Consider the following 22,085-nt stretch of genomic DNA (forward strand, 5'->3'; position numbering starts at 1 on the left):
GGCATTTAGGTTGTTTCCACATTTTGGCTATTGTGAATAATGCTGCAATAAATATGGAAGTGCATATATCTTTTCAATATTCTGTTTTCATTTCCTTTGAGTATATACCCAGAAGTGGAATTATTAAATCATATGGTAGACCTATTTTTAATTATTTGAGACAACTTCATATTGTTTTCCATGGTGGTTGACCCAATTTATAGCTTTCCCAACAATGTGTAAATGTTCCCTATTCTCAATATCCTTGCCAACACTTATCTCTTGTGTTCTTGATGATAGCAATTCTAACAAGTTTGAAGTGATATCTCATTGTGGTTTTGATTTGCATTTCCCTGATGATTAATGATATTGTGTATTTTTTCATGCACTTGTTGGCTATTTAAATGTTTTCCTTGGGAAAAAAAATGTCTATTCAGTTCTTTGGCCATTTTTAATTTTTTTTTTATATCGGGTTGTAAGAGTTCTTTATATATTTTGGATTTTAATCCCTCATCTGATATATGATTTGCAATTTCTTTTCCATTCTGTAGGTTGCCTTTTCATCTTGTTTATTGTTTATTTTGCTGTGTGGAAGTTTTTAAGTTTGAGGTAGTCATTTTTGTTGATTTTTGGTTTTATTTGTGCTTTTGGTGTTATATCCAAAAAATCATTGCAAAGACCAACGTGAAGGGGTGTCTTTCTTACATTTCCATCTGGGTATTTCATGGTATCAGGTTTTATGTTTAAGTCTTTGATTCATTTTGGGTTATTTTTTGTGAACAGTGTGAGATAGGGGTCCAATTTCATTGTTCTGCATGTGTTTATCCAGTTTTCCCACGACCATTTGTGGAAGATACTATCCTTTCTCCACTGAGTGCTCTTGGTTCCCTTATTGAATATTAGTTCACTACCCTATTGATATACAATTTAATTTTATATGTTTTCTTTGTCTATTTTGGAACCTATAGATACCGCTTTTTAATGCAGTTTGAAAATCCATGTCTTTTTTAATGGCATCCAGCCCACTTATATTTATTGTAATCCCTGCTATGTGTGTTTTACTTCTGTTACATTGTAATAAGATATGAAGATACTGCTTTTTACTTCCTTTCATCTCCTCTAATATTTTACTATGTTTACATTCTGGTTTTAATTATGAACCTATAATTCTTTATTCAATCCAAAAGAGAAAATGTGTCAGTTTTGATACAGAAGATGGTGGGTGAGTAGGACACCTGGATTTTGTCTGGTCTCAGAAATTCAGTTTGATAGGGATAAAACCATTCTGAACACCTACGAACTCAACAGGAGATCAAAGAAAAGAATAGCAACAACTCTCTGAACAGAAAAGCTACCACTTTCTGGAAGGTAGGACATGCGGAGAAGTGAATCTGAGGCGACATTCAGGAGGATAGATGGCGGGGGAGGGGGCCTCTGTTGGCCGCTTCTGGCAAGTGATAGAGCCCCGGGGCACAAAATTGGAACTTTTAGAATTCTGCTCTGATGAGGGACATCGTCCAGTGGCTAAGCGGGGAGAGGAAACCTCGTGGGACAGTGTGGATTCAGGGCCCTCAGGGTCACAAAAAGACGAGGGGTGCCTGAGTGCGGCAGAGCTCCTGGGTATTGGAGCAGGGAAGCCAGCTGCAGAGACAGAGCCGAGGTGAGGGCTCTCAGCTCAGGGTTGTCATAAACTGTGATCCATGGCACAGTCGGGCCACTGCTCTTCCAGCAGGGATCCAACAAGCAGCACAACCAGGGAGACTCCCCTTTCTTCCCCGGGAAGAGTGGTGCAGGACCGCACCGCCGAGATCTGCTGGTTTGGAGACTCCACACAGGGGTCGGGTGACAAAGATAGAAACGCTCGGTCACAGGCCGGGTGAGCATGGAGTGTGGCCGGAGACCAGGGAGACAGAAGTGATTGACTGCTTTTCTCTGGGGGCTCACTGAGCGGGGCCCCGAGTTCTCAGCTCCTCCGGGGCAGAGATTGGGAGGCCGCCATTTTTATTCTCGTCCTCCAAAGCTGTATTGAAGACTTGCAGGGAACAAAAATTCTGAGAGCAAACCCGAGCAGATTACTTAGCCGGGACCTGGCAAGGGGGGCAAATCCGCCTCCAGGAAAAAATTTTGGGAAGCACGGCAATAGGCCCCTCCCCCAGAAGATCAGTAAGAACAGCCAGCAAAGACCAAGTTTAATGATCAATGAGAATGGCAGAACTCCAGAGCTAGGGGAATACTGCACATAGAATTCAAGACTTTTTTACCATGATTCTTTAGTCTTTCAAAGTTAATTTTTTTAACAACCTTTTTTTTAAGATTTTTCTTTTTCCCTTTTTCAACCAACATCTTATCAATCCCTTTTTAGAAAAATTTTATTTTTCATTTGTAGAGTCATATTCTATCCCTTCATAGTACTTACACTTATTTTTGGCATATATATATATAAGTCGTTCTCTCTTTAAAATTTTGAGATACAGTTTCTTCTAACAATAAAAATATACCCTAAATCTCTAGTGTATGGCTTTCTTCTACTCTCCTGCCTGATCATATTCTCTCACCTTTTTTTTTTAATCCTCTTCCTTCTTTTTTCAAAAAGCTTCTTATCTTATCAATTCCTTTTATAAAATTTTTATACTTTTCATCTTTACAGTCATATTCCATCCCTTCATCATATAAACCCATATTTTTATACATATATAAGTTTTTCTTTCTTTAAAATTTTGGGAGGCACTTTCTTCTAACAGACCAATATACACCCAAAATCTAGTGTGTGGCACTGATCTATGCACCAGCCTGATCATATTTGATCATATTCTGGGGGGTTTTTTTTGGTTGTTTTGTTCTGTTTTTGTTTATTTTTATCTTATCTTTTTCTTTTTTCTTCCTTTCCCTTTCTTTTCCCCAATTTCAAGTCTTTTCAATTGGTTTAGAGTATATTTTCTGGGGACATTGTTACCTTGTTAGCATTTTGTTCTCTCATTCATCTATTGTCCTCTGCACAAAACGACAAGACAGAAAAAATCACCTCAAAAAACAAGAACAAGAGGTAGAATCAACTGCCAGGGCTGTACTCAATACAGACATTAGTACAATGACAGACCTAGAGTTCAGAATCATGATTTTAAAGATACTAGCTGGGCTTGAAAAAAGGATGGAAGTTATTACAGAAATCCTTTCTGGAGAAATAAAAGAACTAAAACCTAACCAAGTCGAAAACAAAAAGGTTATTAATGGGGTGCAATCAAAAATGGGGGTAGTAACTGCTAGGATGAATGAGGGAGAAGAGTGAATCAGTGATATAGAAGACCAAATGTTGGAAAATAAAGAACCTGCGAAAAAGAGAGATAAACAACTACAGGATCACGAGGGCAGCATTCGAGAGAAAAGTGATACCATAAGACAAAGAAAACATTAGAATATTTGGGATCCCAGAAGAAGAAGAAGAGAGAGAGAGGAAGAAAGTCCTATTGTAAATATCTATGCCCCTAACATGGGAGCAGCCAATTATATAAGGCAATTAATAACAAAAGCAAAGAAACACATTGACAACAATACAATAATAGTGGGGGATTTTAACACCCCCCTGACTAAAATGGACAGATCATCTAAGCAAAAGATCAACAAGGAAATAAAGACTTTAAATGACACACTGGACCAAATGGACTTCACAGATCTCTTCAGATCATTCCATTCCAAAGTAATGGAATACACATAATTCTCTAGTGCCCATGAATATTCTCCAGAATAGATTACATCTTAGGTCACAAATCAGGTCTCACCCAGTACCAAAAGATTGGGATCATTCCCTACATATTTTCAGACCACAATGCTTTGAAACTAGAACTCAATCACAAGAGGAAAATAGGAAAGAACTCAAATACACGGAGGCTAAAGAGCATCTACTGAAGAATGAATGGGTCAATCAGGAAATTAAGAAGAATTTAAAAAATTCATGGAAACCAATGAAAATGAAAACACAACTGTTCAAAATCTTTGGGATCAAGCAAAGGCAGTCCTAAGAAGAAAGTATATAGCAATGCAAGCCTTTCTCAAGAAACAAGAAAGGTCTCAAATACACAACCTAACCCTACACCTAAAGGAGCTGGAAAAAGAACAGCAGATAAAGCCTAAACACAGCAGGGGAAGAGAAATAATAAAGATCAGAGCAGAAATCAATGAAATAGAAACCAAAAGAACAGTAGAACAGATCAACAAAAGTAGGAGTTGGTTCTTTGAAAGAATTAACAAGTTTGATAAACCCCTTTTTGTTAAGATAAAGACTTATCAAAAAGAAAAGAGAAAGGACACAAATCGGCAAAACCATGAATGAAAGAGGAGAGATCACAACCAACACCAAAGAAATACAAACACTTATAAGAACATATTATGAACAAGTATATGCCAGCAAATTAGATAACCTAGAAGAAATGGATGCATTCCTAGAGATGTATCAACTACCAAAACTGAACCAGGAAGAAATAGAAAAGGTGAAGAGACCTATAACCACTAAGGAAATTGAAGCAATCATCAAAAATCTCCCAACAAACAAAAGCCCAGGGCTAGACAGATTCCTAGGCGAATTCTACCAAACATTTAACGAATTAATACCGATTTTTCTGAAAATATTCCAAAAAATAGAAATGGAAGGAAAACTTCCAAACTCGTTTTAGGAGGCCACCATTACCTTGACCCCAAATCAGACAAAGACCCCATCAAAAAGGAGAATGACAGACCAATATCCTTGATGAACATGGATGCAAAAATTCTCACCAAAATACTAGCCAAGGGATCCAACCGTACATTAAAAGGATTATTCATCATGACCAAGTGGGATTTATCCCTGGGCTGCAAGGTTGGTTCAACATCCGCAAATCAATCAACATGATACAATACATTAATAAAAGAGAGAACAAGAATCATATGATCCTCTCAATAGATGCAGAAAAAGCATTTGACAAAGTACAGCATCCCTTCTTGATCAAAACTCTTCAGAGTGTAGGGATAGAGGGTATATACCTCAATATCATAAAAGCCATTTATGAAAAACCTACAGCGAATATCATTCTCAATGGAGAAAAACTGAGAGCTTTCCCCCTAAGGTCAGGAACGCGGCTGGGATGTCCACTATCACTGCTGCTATTCAACATAGTATTAGAAGTCCTAGCCACAGCAATCAGACAACAAAAAGAAATCAAAGGCATCCAAATCGGCAAAGAAGAAGTTAAACTCTCTCTTTGCAGATGATACGATACTGTATGTGGAAAACCCAAAAGACTCCACCCAAAACTGCTAGAACGCATACAGGAATTCAGTCAAGTGGCAGGATATAAAATCAATGCACAGAAATCAGTGTCATTCCTATATAACAACAAGAAGACAGAAGAAAGAGAAATTAAGGGTCAATCCCATTTACAATTGCACACAAAACCATAAGATACCTAGGAATAAATCTAACCAAAGAGCAAAGGATCTGTACTCAGAAAACTATAAAATACTTATGAAAGAAATTGAGGAAGACACAAAGAAATGGAAAAACGTTCCATGCTCATGGATTGGAAGAACAAATATTGTGAAGATATCAATGCTACCTAGAGCAATCTACACATTCAACGCAATCCCCATCAAAATACCATCCACTTTTTTCAAAGAAATGGAACAAATCATGCTAAAATTTGTATGGAACCAGAAAAGACCCCGAATAGCCAGAGGAATGTTGGAAAAGAAAAGCAAAGCTGGCGGCATCACAATTCCAGACTTCCAGTCTATTACAAAGCGGTCATCATCAAGACAGTATGGTACTGGCTCAAAAACAGACATATAGATCAATGGAACAGAATAGAGGGCCCAGAAATGGACCCTCAACTCTATGGTCAACTAATCTTCCACAAAGCAGGAAAGAATGTCCAATGGAAAAAAGACAGTCTCTTCAACAAATGGTGTGAAAGTTGGACAGCCACATGCAGAAGAGTGACATTGGACCATTTCCTTACACCACACACAAAAATAGACTCAAAAATGGTTGAAAGACCTAAATGTGAGACAGGAGTCCATCAAAATCCTAAAGGAGAACACAGCCAGCAACCTCTTCGACCTTAGCCACAGCGACTTCTTCCTAGAACCATCGCCAAAGGTAAGGGAAGCAAGGGCAAAAATGAATTACTGGGATCTCATCAAGATAAAAAGACAGTCAACAAAACCAAAAGACAACCGACAGAATGGGAGAGGATATTTGCAGATGACATATCAGATAAAAGGCTAGTATCCAAAATCTATAAAGAACTTCTCAAACTCAACACCCAAAGAACAAATGATCCTTTCAAGAAATGCGTAGAAGACATGAACAGACATTTTTCCAAAGAAGACATCCAAATGGCCAACAGACACATGAAAATGTGTTCAGCATCACTCGGCATCAGGGAAATCCAAATTAAAACCTCAATGAGATATCACCTCACACCAGTCAGAATGTCTAAAATTTACAAGTCAGGAAATGACAGATGTTGGTGGGGATGCGGAGAAAGGGGAGCCCTCCTACACTGTTGGTGGGAATGCAAGCTGGTGCAACCACTCTGGAAAATATTATATACATTCCTCAAAAAGTTGAAAATAGAGCTACCATACGATCCAGCAATTGCAATACTGGGTATTTACCCCCAGAGATACAAATGTAGGGATCCAAAGGGGTACATGCACCCCTATGTTTATAGCAGCCACCTGCACAATAGCCAAACTGTGGAAAGAGCCAAGATGTCCATCGACAGATGGATGGATAAAGAAGAAGTGGTATATACATACACACACACACACACACACACACACACACACACACACACACACACACACACAATGGAATATTATGCAGCCATCAAAAGGAATGAGATCTTGCCATTTGCAACGACATGGATGGAACTGGAGGGTGTTATGCTGAGCAAAATAAGTCAATCAGAGAAAGACATATATCATATGACCTCACTGATATAAGGAATTCTTAATCTCAGGAAACAAACTGAGTGTTGCTGGAGGGGGTGTTGTGGGACGGACGGCGTGGCTGGGTGACAGACATTGGGGAAGGTGTGTGCTATGGGGAGTGCTGTGAATTGTGCAAGACTGTTGAATCACAGATCTGTACCTCTGAAATAAATAATGGAGTATATGTTAAGAAAAAAAAAAGAAGATAGCAGGAGGGGAAGAATGAAGGGGTGGAAATCGGAGGGGGAAACAAACCATGAGAGATGATGGACTCTGAAAAAAAATCTGAGGATTCTAGAGGTGTGGGGGTGGGAGGATGGGTTAGCCTGGTGATGGGTATTAAAGAGGGCACGTTCTGCATGGAGCACTGGGTGTTATGCACAATGATCGTGGAGCACTCCATCAAAAACTAATGATATATTGTATGGTCACTAACATAACAGTAAAAAAAAAATAAAAAATAAGAATGCCAAAAAAAAAAAAAAACACGAGAAAATGTGTCTTTTCACTCTACTACTTCACATGGACCAAATGTGGATTTCAGCATGTTTTTGCTCCATCATGTTCTACCCTACATGTTGAGTCTTTTTTTTCTAACACAAATTAGAGCTTCATATTCTCCGTATGATTAACTTTTCATCCTTTCTTCAGCACACATATTAGTTGTGATATATGCTTTAGATTTGTAAGTGTGTAATGACAATTTAGGTTAATGCAACCTTACATTAGTTTCAGTGTTCATACAAACCTTTTACTCCAATCTTCCTCATTCTCTCATCTCCAAACTCTATTGCTAGAATACCAACTTTTTCAACTTTTTATCAAAAGATAAAATTTAGATATATGTCTTGATTGTCTGATCATGTCATCTTTGATTGTGAATAAAATCTGCATGTGATAATCTTCCCACGCCTCAAAACAAAACTATAATCATTAGTTAAACCATAGTACAGAAGTCTGAATTTGAGTCCTTTTTCAGTAACTTATTTTTCTTTTTGGACATTTATGAGACAAATATCACCCTAATTTTCCTAATGGAAAAATTTTCCAGGATATCCAGGTGTTATTTCTTAGAAATCATTTTTTACAAAAAAATAAAAACAAACCCTTTGAATCTACATACTGATGTCCTGGGTCTAGATACTTTTCTTGAATTATACTAATTAGAGAAATAATTCTTTTGATTATAGCTTGTGTTCCACTGGCCCCTGTCACCTCTTCAGTGAACCTATTTTCTTAGTTTTCATTTTATTCTTTTTATCCATCATCCTTTCTCTTGTCGATTACACATATTTGTCCACATTTTATGCATTCTACCAAGGTTTCTCAAATGTCTTTTCCTCATAACAGTGATTTCACTTTCTGCAGTTCTGTGTATGTGCCTTATCAAAGGTCCTTCATAGCTCTGCTATTAAATCTTTATTTCAACTAAGTAATTTTTATTTTTTAATTAACATATTTGTTTCAGAAGTACAGGTCTGTGATTCATCAGTCTTACACAATTCACAGTGCTCACCATAGCACGTACCCTCCCCAGTGTCCATCACCCAGCCACCCCATCCCTCCCACCCTCCTTCACTCCAGCAACCCTCAGTTTGTTTCCTGAGATTAAGAGTCTCTTATGGTTTGTCTCCCTCTCTGGTTTCATCTTGTATCAATTATCATATGATCTCACTGATATGAGGAATTTGAGAAACAAGACAGGATCATAGGGGCAGGGAGGGAAAAATCAACTAAGTCATTTTTAATCTCATTGCAATGCCTTTATATCTTACCCTATTGTCTTTTTTACCATCTGCTATCATTTCATCTCAATTTGTCTTTTCTTCGTCACTTTCTGCTCTGGGCTTATAGAGACATATCCATTTATATGCTGTTAAGGATGTTAGTTTTCTAAACAAGAAAACAAACTCCAATGTATGTTCTTAATGTGCGTATCTATGACATCTCATCTCCCTGCAGTTGAAATGTGTTTTCTTGGGGGAAGAATGGTGTAGACAATATTATATTTTTTCTATTTACTCATCTTCTAAGGGATGTAGAGTTAACCTTGTATTTCTCCAAATGGTGGGAAGCTGCATGGCTTCCTTTCAGTTCTTCCCAACAGGTCAGATGGAGAACAAGTTGACAGGTAATTCATCCATGAGCTGGAATCATTCTGATAAGAGATCTTTATCCATGCCCACCTCATGTTTTGACACCCTCAATTCAAAGGAATGCAGGATAATCTTGACTTCCCACACACCCTACTTCATGGGCATACCCTTTTACTTCCCTGACCCAGAGTCATTTGCTCATAGACACAACATTTTCAACATTTCACATGCCACTACAAGGTACTAATTTGCCCATTCCACCACATTTTGTTTCTGGGTGGCTGTAGTTTCTGAGTGGACATATTGAGAGAAGCACTCACACAAGGAAGACATTCTCTGTTGCTTTTTGCTTGCTTAGCTCTGTAGCCTCTGAGCTCAGAGCAGGCTATGAAACATACACAATGCACCTACATGCCTCATTCTGGGTGGGCAAGGAGTATGTCCATTGAGGCAAAGCACAAACAGATAACCAAAGCTGCTCTTATCCAATTCAATCTTACTTTATATTGGTGGAAATTGCTCCCAAATTTTGGAAATGAGCTCTTCATCAACCTTGGTTTTATCTTTTTCTGTTTTTATCAGTTTCCTATCAGGAATATGAAGGAAAATGCCTTAAAGGGCCACATCCTGGGAAATACAATAACAATGAAAAATTTCCTCACTCTGTTAGAACCTGAAGGAACTCCCCAGTACTTAAGCAGACTATTCTAAGAACCCTGAGACTGTTGCTTTTCTTCCTGTATCTACTCTATCCTAAACTACCGTGTAGAAGCCCAAATTTGGTTCTTCTCTTAGAAATTTCCTTTTCTCTCTTGGATGCCAGGTAAAGAGGTTTCCCTTTGATTCTTGCCCAGAAAATGCATAGATATGATCAACCACTCTTATGGGATGACAGCAATATTCCTGGTCTTTCTAGACTAAGGAGTTCAACCATTTTGCCTCTTCTCTCTCATCTCTTCAAAAAGGGCTCTTTTGTCAGTTCTATCACCCACAAATGGGCTCTAGGATTCAACAGTATGAACTTAAGTCATAAAATAGATTTCTCCAACTTAGCATTATATTCTTTGTTACTGGAGGAACAAAGATGATGATCCAGATCCCTTGCCTAAAATTGCTTAATATTTGGGATGGAGGATTCAAATTGTTACAATCTAAATAAAATAAGATGTGTGTTATAAATTATAAGCCACATACTCTGGAATTTCCAAAGAGGACTTCACTGAACATCTCTGCTTAATATATAACTCTGCTGTGCTGCTTAATATCTTTTTTGATGATTCTCACACAGCTAGTTCTGATCAATTTTTATGTATGCCCAAGTGATATCATCGTTCCATATAAAAATCCAGTTTGAACTTGGGAGGAAAAAATTGAAACACCTTAATTACAGAGATTCATTATTTTTTTAAACCTGAGAAAGATTAACTTTTTCTATCGTTTACAATTTAACTCCCCTAACAACTTCATTTACAAGACAGATCCAGAAGCCTGCTCAATTTTATAGCATTAAAAATCATCTAGACAGAGAGTATTAGTTTAGATAGAAATTTGTCTTCCATGCTGGAGTACAAACTGAATTCTATGATGAAACACATTACCTTTACTCTTTAATTTTTAAAAGTAGAAATGAGATGACTCTGTTGGGAAGGGGGTGCCATTTAACCCCAGGGTTGGCAGCAACCGCAGAATTAATTCCCAGCAGTACCTATTACAGATAAGCAAAGTCAATCAAGGTAAATATTTTAAAGAAAAGTGGCTGCAAAGGAGTGGCAAAAAATAAAAATACCTATAGCATAATGCTAATGCCATAATGTGACCACTGAGGGACAGCATTGCCCATGTGAATAATTCAGAAGGGAAATTTCAGAACAATGTAGAGTGATTATTATTAAATTACATTAATTTTCCCTTTAATATTACAAACAGGAAATGAAGTTCATTTTTCAGTGTTCTTTCCAGCTGAAAGACCCAATTAAAATTAAAAGGGGAAATTGATTTTTCTTTGGGTTCAATTAAATCTTTCATCTAGTTAGTCAGAGCTGAGGGCAGAAAAATGGGATAGCCTAGAATTTTATTGTCTAAGGAGATTATTGGAGTGGGTTTCTAGCTGCTCCTGGTTTCTGGGGCACCATCATGAATTTGATCTCTGGCTATAATGTGATTGTAGAAATATTCGTGATGTCAGGCAGAGTCCAGCCCCAATCTGACCACTAACGCCAGACACATTTTCTCAAACAAAAACACAACTAAGGTCCTTGTTATTTCATCTGGCCTACTATTTTTATTTTTATTATTTTTTTATTTTATTATGTTATGTTAGTCACCATACAATACATCATTAGTTTTTGATGTGGTGATCCATGATCCATTGTCTTCATATAACACCCAGTGCTCCATGCAGTACATACCCTCTTTAATACCCATCACTGGGCTAACCAACCCCCTCCTCCCCCGTCCCCTTTAAACCCTGTTTGCTTCTCAGAGTCCATAGTCTGTCATGGTTCATCTCTCCCTCCTATTACCCCCCCCCTTCATTTTTCCCTTCCTTCTCCTAATGTCCTCCATGCTATTCCTTATGTTCCACAAATAAGTGAAACCATATAATTGACTTTCTCTGCTTGACTCATTTCACTTACCATAATCTCCTCCAGTCCCATCCATGTTGATGTAAAAGTTGGGTACTCATCCTTTCTGATGGCTGAGTAATATTCCATTGTATATATGGACCACATCTTCTTTTTCCATTCACCTGTTGAAGAGCATCTCAGCTCTTTCCACAGTTTGGCTATTGCAGACACTGCTGCTATGAACATTGGGGTGCATATGGCCCTTCTTTTCACTACATCTGTATCCTTGGGGTAAATACCCAGTAGTGCAATTCCTGGGTCATACGGTAGCTCTATTTTTAATTTTTTTGGGAACTTCCACACTGTTTTCCGAAGTGGCTGTACCAACTTACATTCCCACCAACAGTGTAAGAAGTCTCCCCTTTCTCCACAACCTCTCCAACATTTGTTGTTTCTTTCCCTGTTCATTTTTCCATTCTAACTGGTGTAAGGTGGTATCTCAATGTGGTTTTGATTTGAATTTCCCTGATGGCTAATGATGATGAACATTTTTTCATGTGTCTGTTAGCCATTTGTATGTCTTCTTCAGAGAAGTGTCTGTTCATGTCTTCTGCCCATTTTTTGACTTGATTATTTATTTTTTGGGTGTTGAGTTTGAGAAGTTCTTTATAGATTTTGGATATCAGCCCTTTATCTGTAGTGTCATTTGCAAATATCTTCTCCCAATCTGTGGGTTACCTCTTTGTTTTGTTGACTATTTCTTTTGCTCTGCAGAAGCTTTTTATCTTGATGAAGTCCCAAAAGTTCATTTTTGCTTTTGTTTCACTAGCTTTTGGAGCTGTATCTTGAAAGAAGTTGCTGTGGCCGATGTCAAAAATGTTACTGCCTATGTTCTCCTCTAGGATTTTTTTTTAAATTTTCTTATTGTTATGTTAATCACCATATATTACATCATTAGTTTTTGGTGCAGTGTTCCATGATTCATTGTTTGTCATAACACCCAGTGCTCCATGCAGAACGTGCCCTCCTCAATGCCCATCACCAGGCTAACCCATCCCCCTACCCCCCCCCCTCTAGAACCCTCAGTTTGTTTTTCAGAGTCCATCATCTCTCATGGTTCGTCTCCCCCTCTGACATACTCCCCTTTTCTTCCTCTCCTGTTATCTTCTTCTTTTTCTTTTTTCTTAAAATATGATGCATTATTTGTTTCAGAAGTACAGATCTGTGATTCAACAGTCTTGCACAATTCACAGCGCTCACCGTAGCACATACCCTCCCCAATATCTATCACCCAGCCACCCCATCCCTCCCACCCCCAACCACTCCAGTAACACTCAGTTTCTTTCCTGAGATTAAGAATTCCTCATATCAGTGAGGTCATGTGATACATGTCTTTCTCTGATTGACTTATTTCACTCAGCATAACACCCTCCAGTTCCATCCACGTCGTTGCAAATGGCAAGATCTCATTCCTTTTGATGGCTGCCTAATATTCCATTGTGTATATATACCACATCTTCTTTATCCATTCATCTGTCGATGGGCATCTTGGCTCTTTCCACAGTTTGGCTATGGTGGACATTGCTGCTATAAACATTGGGGTACACGTACCCCTTCGGGTCCCTACATTTGTATCTTTGTGGTAAATACCCAGTAGTGCAATTGCTGGATTGAACGGTAGCTCTAATTTCAACTGTTTGAGGAACATCCATACTGTTTTCCAGAGGGGTTGCACTAGCTTGCATTCCCACCAACAGTGTAGGAGGGTTCCCCTTTCTCCACATCCCCGCCAACATCTGTCGTTCCCTGACTTGTTAATTTTAGCCATTCTGACGGGTGTGAGGTGGTATCTCATTGAGGTTTTGATTTGGATTTCCCTGATGCCAAGCGATGTTGAGCACTTTTTCATGTGCCTGTTGGCCATTTGGATGTCTTCTTTGGAGAAATGTCTGTTCATGTCTTCTGCCCATTTCTTGATTGGATTATTTGTTCTTTGGGTGTTGAGTTTGATAAGTTCTTTATAGATTTTGGATACTAGCCCTTTATCTGATATGTCATTTGCAAATATTTTCTCCCATTCTGTCGGTTGTCTTTTGGTTTTGTGGACTGTTTCTTTTGCTGTGCAGAAGCTTTTTATCTTGATGAAATCCCAATAGTTCATATTTGCCCTGGCTTCCCGTGCCTTTGGCGATGTTTCTAGGAAGAAGTTGCTGCGGCTAAGGTCGAAAAGGTTGCTACCTGTGTTCTCCTTTAGGATTTGGATGGACTCCTGTCTCACGTTTAGGTCTTTCAACCATTTGGAGTCTATTTTTGTGTGTGGTGTAAGGAAATGGTCCAGTTTCATTCTTCTGCATGTGGCTGTCCAATTTTCCCAACACCATTTGTTGAAGAGACTGTCTTTTTGCCATTGGACATTCTTTCCTGCTTTGTCAAAAATAAGTTGACCATAGAGTTGAGGGTCCATTTCTGGGCTCTCGATTCTGTTCCATTGATCTATGTGTCTGTTTTTGTGCCAGTACCATACTGTCTTGATGATGACAGCTTTCTAATAGAGCTGGAAGTCCGGAATTGTGAGGCCACCAGCTTTGCTTTTCTTTTTCAGTATTCCTCTGGCTATTCGGGGTCTCTTCTGTTTCCATACAAATTTTAGGATTATTTGTTCCATTTCTTTGAAAAAAGTGGATGGTATTTTGATGGGGATTGCATTGAATGTGTAGATTGCTCTAGGTAGCATTGACATCTTCACAATGTTGATTCTCCCAATCCATGAGCATGGAACGTTTTTCCATTTCTTTGTGTCTTCTTCAATTTCTTTCCTGAGTATTTTATAGTTTTCTGAGTACAGATCCTTTGCCTCTTTGGTTAGATTTATTCCTAGGTATCTAATGGTTTTGGGTGCAATTGTAAATGGGATAGACTCCTTGATTTGTCTCTCTTCTGTCTTGTTGTTGGTGTATAGGAATGCCACTGATTTCTGTGCATTGATTTTATATCCTGCTACTTTACTGAATTCCTGTATGAGTTTTAGCAGTTTTGGGGTGGAGTCTTTTGGGTTTTCCACATACAGTATCATATCATCTGCAAAGAGGGAGAGTTTGACTTCCTCTTTGCCGATTTGGATGCCTTTGATTTCTTTTTGTTGTCTGATTGCTGTGGCTAGGACTTCTAATACTATGTTGAATAGCAGTGGTGAGAGTGGACATCCCTGCCGCGTTCCTGACCTTAGGGGTAAAGCTCTCAGCCTTTCCCCATTGAGAATGATATTCGCTGTAGGTTTTTCGTAGATGGCTTTTATGATATTGAGGTATGTACCCTCTATCCCTATACTCTGAAGAGTTTTGATCAAGAAAGGATGTTGTACTTTGTCAAATGCTTTTTCTGCATCTATTGAGAGGATCATATGATTCTTCTTCTTTCTTTTGTTAATGTATTGTATCACGTTGATTGATTTGCGGATGTTGAACCAGCCTTGCAGCCCAGGGATGAATCCCACTTGGTCGTGGTGAATAATCCTTTTAATGTACTGTTGGATCCTATTGGCTAGTATTTTGGTGAGAATTTTTGCATCCATGTTCATGAAGGATATTGGTCTGTAATTCTCTTTTTTGATGGGGTCTTTGTCTGGTTTTGGGATCAAGGTAATGCTGGCCTCATAAAATGAGTTTGGAAGTTTCCCTTCCATTTCTATTTTTTGGAACAGTTTCAGGAGAATAGGTATTAATTCTTCTTGAAATGTCTGATAGAATTCCCCTGGGAAGCCATCTGGCCCTGGGCTTTTGTTTCTTGGGAGATTTTTGATGACTGTTTCAATTTCCTTAGTGGTTATAGGTCTGTTCAGGTTTTCTATTTCTTCTTGGTTCAATTTTGGTAGTTGATACATCTCTAGGAATGCACCCATTTCTTCCAGGTTATCTAATTTGCTGGCATAGAGTTGCTCATAATATGTTCTTATAATTGTTTGTATTTCTTTGGTGTTGCTTGTGATCTCTCCTCTTTCATTCATGATTTTGTTGATTTGGGTCATTTCTCTTTTCTTTTTGATCAGTCTGGCCAGGGGTTTATCAATCTTGTTAATTCTTTCAAAGAACCAGCTCCTAGTTTCGTTGATCTGTTCTACTGTTCTTTTGGTTTCTAGTTCATTGATTTCTGCTCTGATCTTTATGATTTCTCTTCTCCTGCTGGGTTTAGGCTTTATTTGCTGTTCTTTCTCCAGCTCCTTTAGGTGTAGGGTTAGGTTGTGTATTTGAGACCTTTCTTGTTTCTTGAGAAAGGCTTGTATTGCTATATACTTTCCTCTCAGGACTGCCTTTGCTTGATCCCAAAGATTTTGAACAGTTGTGTTTTCATTTTCATTGGTTTCCATGAATTTTTTTAATTCTTCTTTAATTTCTTGGTTGACCCATTCATTCTTTAGTAGGATGCTCTTTAGCCTCCATGTATTTGAGTTCTTTCCAACTTTCCTCTTGTGGTTGAGTTCTAGTTTCAAAGCATTGTGGTCTGAAAATATGCAGGGAATGATCCCAATCTTTTGGTACCGATTGAGACCTGATTTGTGACCTAGGATGTGATCAATTCTGGAGAATGTTCCATGGGCACTAGAGAAGAATGTGTATTCCGTTGCTTTGGGATGGAACGTTCTGAATATGTCTGTGAAGTCCATTTGGTCCAGTGTGTCATTTAAAGTCTTTATTTCCTTGTTGATCTTTTGCTTAGATGATCTGTCCATTTCAGTCAGGGGGGTGTTAAAGTCCCCCACTATTATTGTATTGTTGTCAATGTGTTTCTTTGCTTTTGTTATTAATTGCCTTATATAATTGGCTGCTCCCATGTTCGGGGCATAGATATTTACAATTGTTAGATCTTCTTGTTGGATAGACCCTCTAAGTAGGATATAGTGTCCTTCCTCATCTCTTATTACAGTCTTTGTTTTAAAATCTAGTTTGTCTGATATAAGGATTGCCACCCCAGCTTTCTTTTGGTGTCCATTAGCATGGTAAATGGTTTTCCACCCCCTCACTTTCAATCTGGGGGTGTCTTTGGGTGTAAAATGAGTCTCTTGCAGACAGCATATTGATGGGTCTTGTTTTTTAATCCAATCTGATAGCCTGTGTCTTTTGATTGGGGCATTTAGCCCATTTACATTCAGGGTAACTATTGAAAGGTATGAATTTAGTGCCATTGTATTACCTGTAAGGTGACTGTTAACTGTCTGTTGTCTGTGTTCGTTTCTGCTCTTTGCTGCTTTTAGGTTCTCTCTTTGCTTAGAGGACCCCTCTCAATATTTCTTGGAGGGCTGGTTTCGTGTTTGCAAATTCCTTTAGTTTTTGTTTGTTCTGGAAGCTTTTGATCTCTCCTTCTATTTTCAATGATAGCCTAGCTGGATATAGTATTCTTGGCTGCATATTTTTCTCGTTTAGTGCTCTGAAGATATCTTGCCAGTCCTTTCTGGCCTGCCAGGTCTCTGTGGATAGGTCTGTTGCCAATCTAATGTTTCTACCATTTTAGGTTACATATCTCTTCTCCCGAGCTGCTTTCAGGATTTTCTCTTTGTCTCTGAGACTCGTAAGTTTTACTATTAGAAGTCGGGGTGTTGACCTATTTTTATTGATTTTGAGAGGGGTTCTCTGTGCCTCCTGGATTTTAATGCCTGTTTCCTTCCTCACATTAGGGAAGTTCTCTGCTATAATTTGCTCCAATATACCTTCTGCCCCTCTCTCTCTCTCTTCTTCTTCTGGGATCCCAATTATTTTAATGTTGTTTCGTCTTATCGTATCACTTATCTCTCGAATTCTGCCCTCGTGATCCTGTAGTTGTTTCTCTCTCTTTTTCTCAGCCTCTTTATTTTCTATCATTTGGTCTTCTATATCGCTGATTCTCTCTTCTGCCTCATTTATCCTAGCATTTAGTGCCCCCATTTTTGATTGCACCTCATCAATAGCCTTTTTGATTTCGATTTGGTTAGATTTTAGTTCTTTTATTTCTCCAGAAAGGGTTTCTCTAATAACTTCCACGCTTTTTTCAAGCCCATCTAGTATCTTTAAAGTCATGATTCTGAACTCTAGGTCCGACATCGTGCTAATGTCCGTATTGAGTAGGTCCCTGGCTGACGGTACTACCTCTTGTTCTTTTTGCTGAGGTGATTTCTTTCGTCTTGTCATTTTGTCCAGAGGAGAATAGATGAATGAGAGAACAAAAGGCTAACAGGTTTACAACGTCCCCAGCAAATATACGGTATACAAATCAGAAAAGACCTGAAACCAGGGGAAAAGAAAGGGAAAGAAAGAAAAAAGAAAGAGAAAAAGAAAAAAAAAAGAAAAAAAAGATAAAAACAAAAACAAAGCAATTCAAAAAAGGCAGAATATGATCAAATATGATCAGGCTAGTGCATAGATCAGTGCCACACACTAGATTTTGGGCGTATTTTGGTCTGTTAGAAAAAAGTGCCTCCTAAAATTTTAAAGGAAGAAAGACATATATGTACAAAATAAGGGTTGATACAATGAAGGGATGGAAGATGACTGTAAAGATGAAAATTATAAAAGATTTTATAAAAGGACTTGGTAAGATAAGTTGTTTGAAAAAAGAAAGGAGATTTAAGGAAAAAAAAAAAGGAAAAAGGGAGAGAATGTGATCAGGCAGGAGGCTAGAACAAAGCCATACACTAGTGGTTTAGGGTATATTTTGATCTGTTAGAAGAAACTGTACCTCAAAATTTTAAAGAGAGAACAACTTATATATATATGCCAAAAACAAGGATAACTACTATGAAGGGATAAAATATGACTCTAAAAATGAAAAAAAAATAAAAAATGTTTTTTTTTAAAAAAAGGGATTTATAAGATGTTGGTTGAAAAAGGGAAAAAGAAAAATAAAAAAAAGTCAACAAAAATTAACTTTGATGAAATAATGAATCATGGTAAAAAAAAAAAAAAAAAAAAAAGAAGCCATGAATCTATGTGCAGTATTCCCCTAGCGCTGGAGTTCTCCTATTCTCCTTGATCGATCAACTTGGTCTTGGCTTGCTGGCTGTTTGTGTTGATCTTCTGGGGGAGGGGCCTGTTGCTGTGGTTTCCAAATGTCTTTGCCGGAGGCGGAATTGCCCCGCCCTTGTCGGTCCGGGCTAAGGAAGCTGCTCCAGTTTGCTCTCAGGAGCTTTTGTTCCCTGCAAGCTCTCGGTACAGCTTTGGAGGACCAGGGCGAAAATGGCGGCCTCCCAGTCTCCGCCCGGAGGAGCCGAGAACTCGGGGCCCCACTCCTCAGTGCGCCCCCAGAGAAAAGCAGTCACTCCCGTGTCCCCGGTCTCTGGCCGCACTCCGTGCTCACCCGGCCTGTGATCGAGCGTTGCTATCTCTGGCACCCGACCCCGCGCGGAGTCTCCAAACCCAGCAGATCCCTGCAGTGCGTTCCCGCACCGCTCCTCCCCGGGAAGGAAGGGGAGTCTCCCCGGATCTGCTGCTTGTTGGGTCCTTGCTGGGGGAGCCGTGCCCCGACTGGGCCGCAGATCACAGTTTATGGCAACCCCGAGCTGAGAGCCCACGACTCTGCTCCATATCTGCAGCCGGCTTCCCCGCCCCGACACCTGGGAGCTCTGCCGCACTCAGGCACCCCCGGTCTCTCTGTGACCCCAAGGGTCCTGAGACCACACTGTCCCGGGAGGATTCCACCCCCCGCTTAGCCACTGCAGCGACGTCCCTCCGCCGAGCCAACTTTTAAAAGGTCCGATTTTGTGCTCCGCGGCTCTAGCACTTGCCAGAAGCGGCCGGCGGAGGCCCCTCCCCCGCCGTCTATCCTCCCAAATATCGCCTCGGATTCACTTCTCCGCACGTCCTACCTTCCAGTAAGTGGTCGCTTCTCTGTTCAGAGAGTTGTTGCTACTCTCCTGTTCGATCTCCTGTTGAGTTCGTAGGTGTTCAGAATGGTTTGATCCCTATTCAGCTGAATTCCTGAGACCAGACAAAATCTAGGTCTCCTACTCCTCCGCCATCTTGCTCCGCCCCTCTCCTCTAGGATTTTGATGGATTCCTGTCTCACATTGAGGTCTCCCATCCATTTTGAGTTTATCTTTGTGAATGGTGTTAGAGAATGGTCAAGTTTCATTCTTCTGCATGTGGCAGTCCAATTTTCCCAGCACCATTTATTGAAGAGACTGTCTTTTTTCCATTGTATGTTTTTTCCTGCTTTGTTGAAGACTATTTGACCATAGAGTTGAGGGTCCATATCTGGGTTCTCTATTCTGTTCCACTGGTCTATATGTCTGTTTTTGTGCCAGTACCATGCTGTCTGGTGATCACAGCTTTTAATATAGCTTGAAGTCAGCAAACATGATGCCCGCAGCTTTGTTTTTCTTTTTCAACATTTCCTTGGTGATTCGGGGTCTTTTCTGATTCCATACAAATTTTAGGATTGTTTGTTCCAGCACTTTGAAAAATGTCATTGGAATTTTGATCAGGGTGGCATTGAAGGTATAGATTGCTCTGGGTAGCATAGACATTTTAACAATGTTTATTCTTCTGATCCATAACATGGAATGTTTTTCCATCTTTTTGTGTCTTCTTCAATTTCTTTCATGAGTGCTCTGTAGTTCCTAGACTATATATCATTTACCTCTGGCATCTGGCCTATTTAAATAAAATTAAAATGAATTACTAAAATATCTCAAAAGAAAAATGTGCTAAATATTCAAAAATGAGATTAAATGTGTACCAGGTTCATGGTCCATGGGGATCACACTGGTCACAATGAAGGAGAAATCCTCTGTGCCTCCTGTCCCCTCATGACTCCTAGCACTGGCCCCCTCAATCCTTTGCTTCAAACCACCCTTTACACCATTGCCAGAGCACTTCATATTTTGAAAACACTAATCTGATCACATGCTTGCCCTGCTTAAAATCATTCACATCTCTCAACTGCCTTCAAGACAGTTAAGAATCTTGACACTCATGAAGCCTCATCTCTTCATTCCTGGTGGCTCCACACAGGAGCGCCATCAAGCCCCCAGCAGAACTCATCACACTCAACAGATACACAACTAATGCTGATGGATGGATGGTTGGAAGAGTGTGTGGATCAATGCATAGATGGTTGCATGGATGGATGGATGGATGGATGGATGGATGGATGGATGGATGCATAGATGCGTGGTTGGATGGATAAATGGATAGATGAGATGTCAGAATTTTGAAATTAAAGAACATCCCATTTATGTGTGAAAATCCCAGGTTTCTGGTCCAAGAAGTTTCTCCCTAGACACAAAGCAGAAGTCATTCGTCACTCAGGCAGAGAGCATGAAATGGGAATGAATACAAATCCAAGCAATAGTCTCCCTAAAGCATTTTATCCTTTAAGCCAAGGAGTCACAGGACTCAGGACTGTGATCTTCCTTCAACTGGGGAAGAAAACAAAGAACTGGTGCAATGGCTACTGTAGTTGAGAAGATTCATGCTTTAAAGTAGAATCAGTCATTTAAGTTATATTTTACTTTAGCTAAAATAGTATTTGTACTTGAAATATCTTTTGGTTGCTCCAATATAGAGAAAAACTATATAATATGGAAGAAAGCTTGAATTCTTCACATAATGTACAGTTTTCAATCTTGACCCAGAGAACAGATCAACCCTACCTATGTTATCCTTCTCCACACCTGCAGCGAAGATCTTCACCAGCAGTGAACCCAGGTGTTCACTAGCAAGTGGATTCCCAGAGCCATTGTAGGAGAACCTGAGCTGGGAGGGCAGCATCTCTTGGCAACCATAGACAATGACCTCAGAATGGAAGCTTTGTAGAACCTCCAAACTTCTGGACATTAAAGGAACACCATTTACTCATCCCAGTCAATAAAGTACTTCTAGGATTCCTTGCCATAGATCATTGCATTGCCCAGTATCTTTTATGTTCCTGGAAGACTAGGCTTCAAGGCTAACTTCAACTCCCTTTTAATTCACTTTCATCCTCACAGCTGACAATTTCCCTTCACAATCTATAATTTAGCTTGCACATATACATTTTTAAGTTTCCAGGGGCTTAGCTTTTGGTCTTCTACCTCCACTCATTGACTATGGGGGAAATGTTCCAGACTCTTGGTTTTAAGTACCATTTACTCACTGTTGACTTTAAACTTGTAAATCTCCTCCTCACCTCAGTCTTAAATTCCAGGCTCATATTTCCCAAGTGCCTACTCATTGTTTCCTTGTTGATATCTAATGGACAGCTCAAATTTAGCATATCTAAAACCAGTCTTCCAGATGTCCCACAGAAAGCTGCTTCATCCATGGTCTCCCCACCTCAGCCAATGGCACTTTGCTTAAAATCCTGCTGTTCATGCACAGATAAATTAAAGAGAACGTGAATTCAAAAAGAAGAAGAAGAGAATCAGCAGCGACTGTAACTGAATTATTCCATGGACTCACAATTTCCACTTAGAGAAGTAATAAAAACATAAATAAATAAAAAATCTCCCCTTGCTGTAAGGAATGTCTAC

Source organism: Eumetopias jubatus, unplaced genomic scaffold (genome assembly GCF_037043125.1).
Source record: "Eumetopias jubatus isolate StellerSeaLion01/CBP00866 unplaced genomic scaffold, mEumJub1_p1.0 scaffold_9, whole genome shotgun sequence".
Lineage (NCBI taxonomy): Eukaryota > Metazoa > Chordata > Mammalia > Carnivora > Otariidae > Eumetopias > Eumetopias jubatus.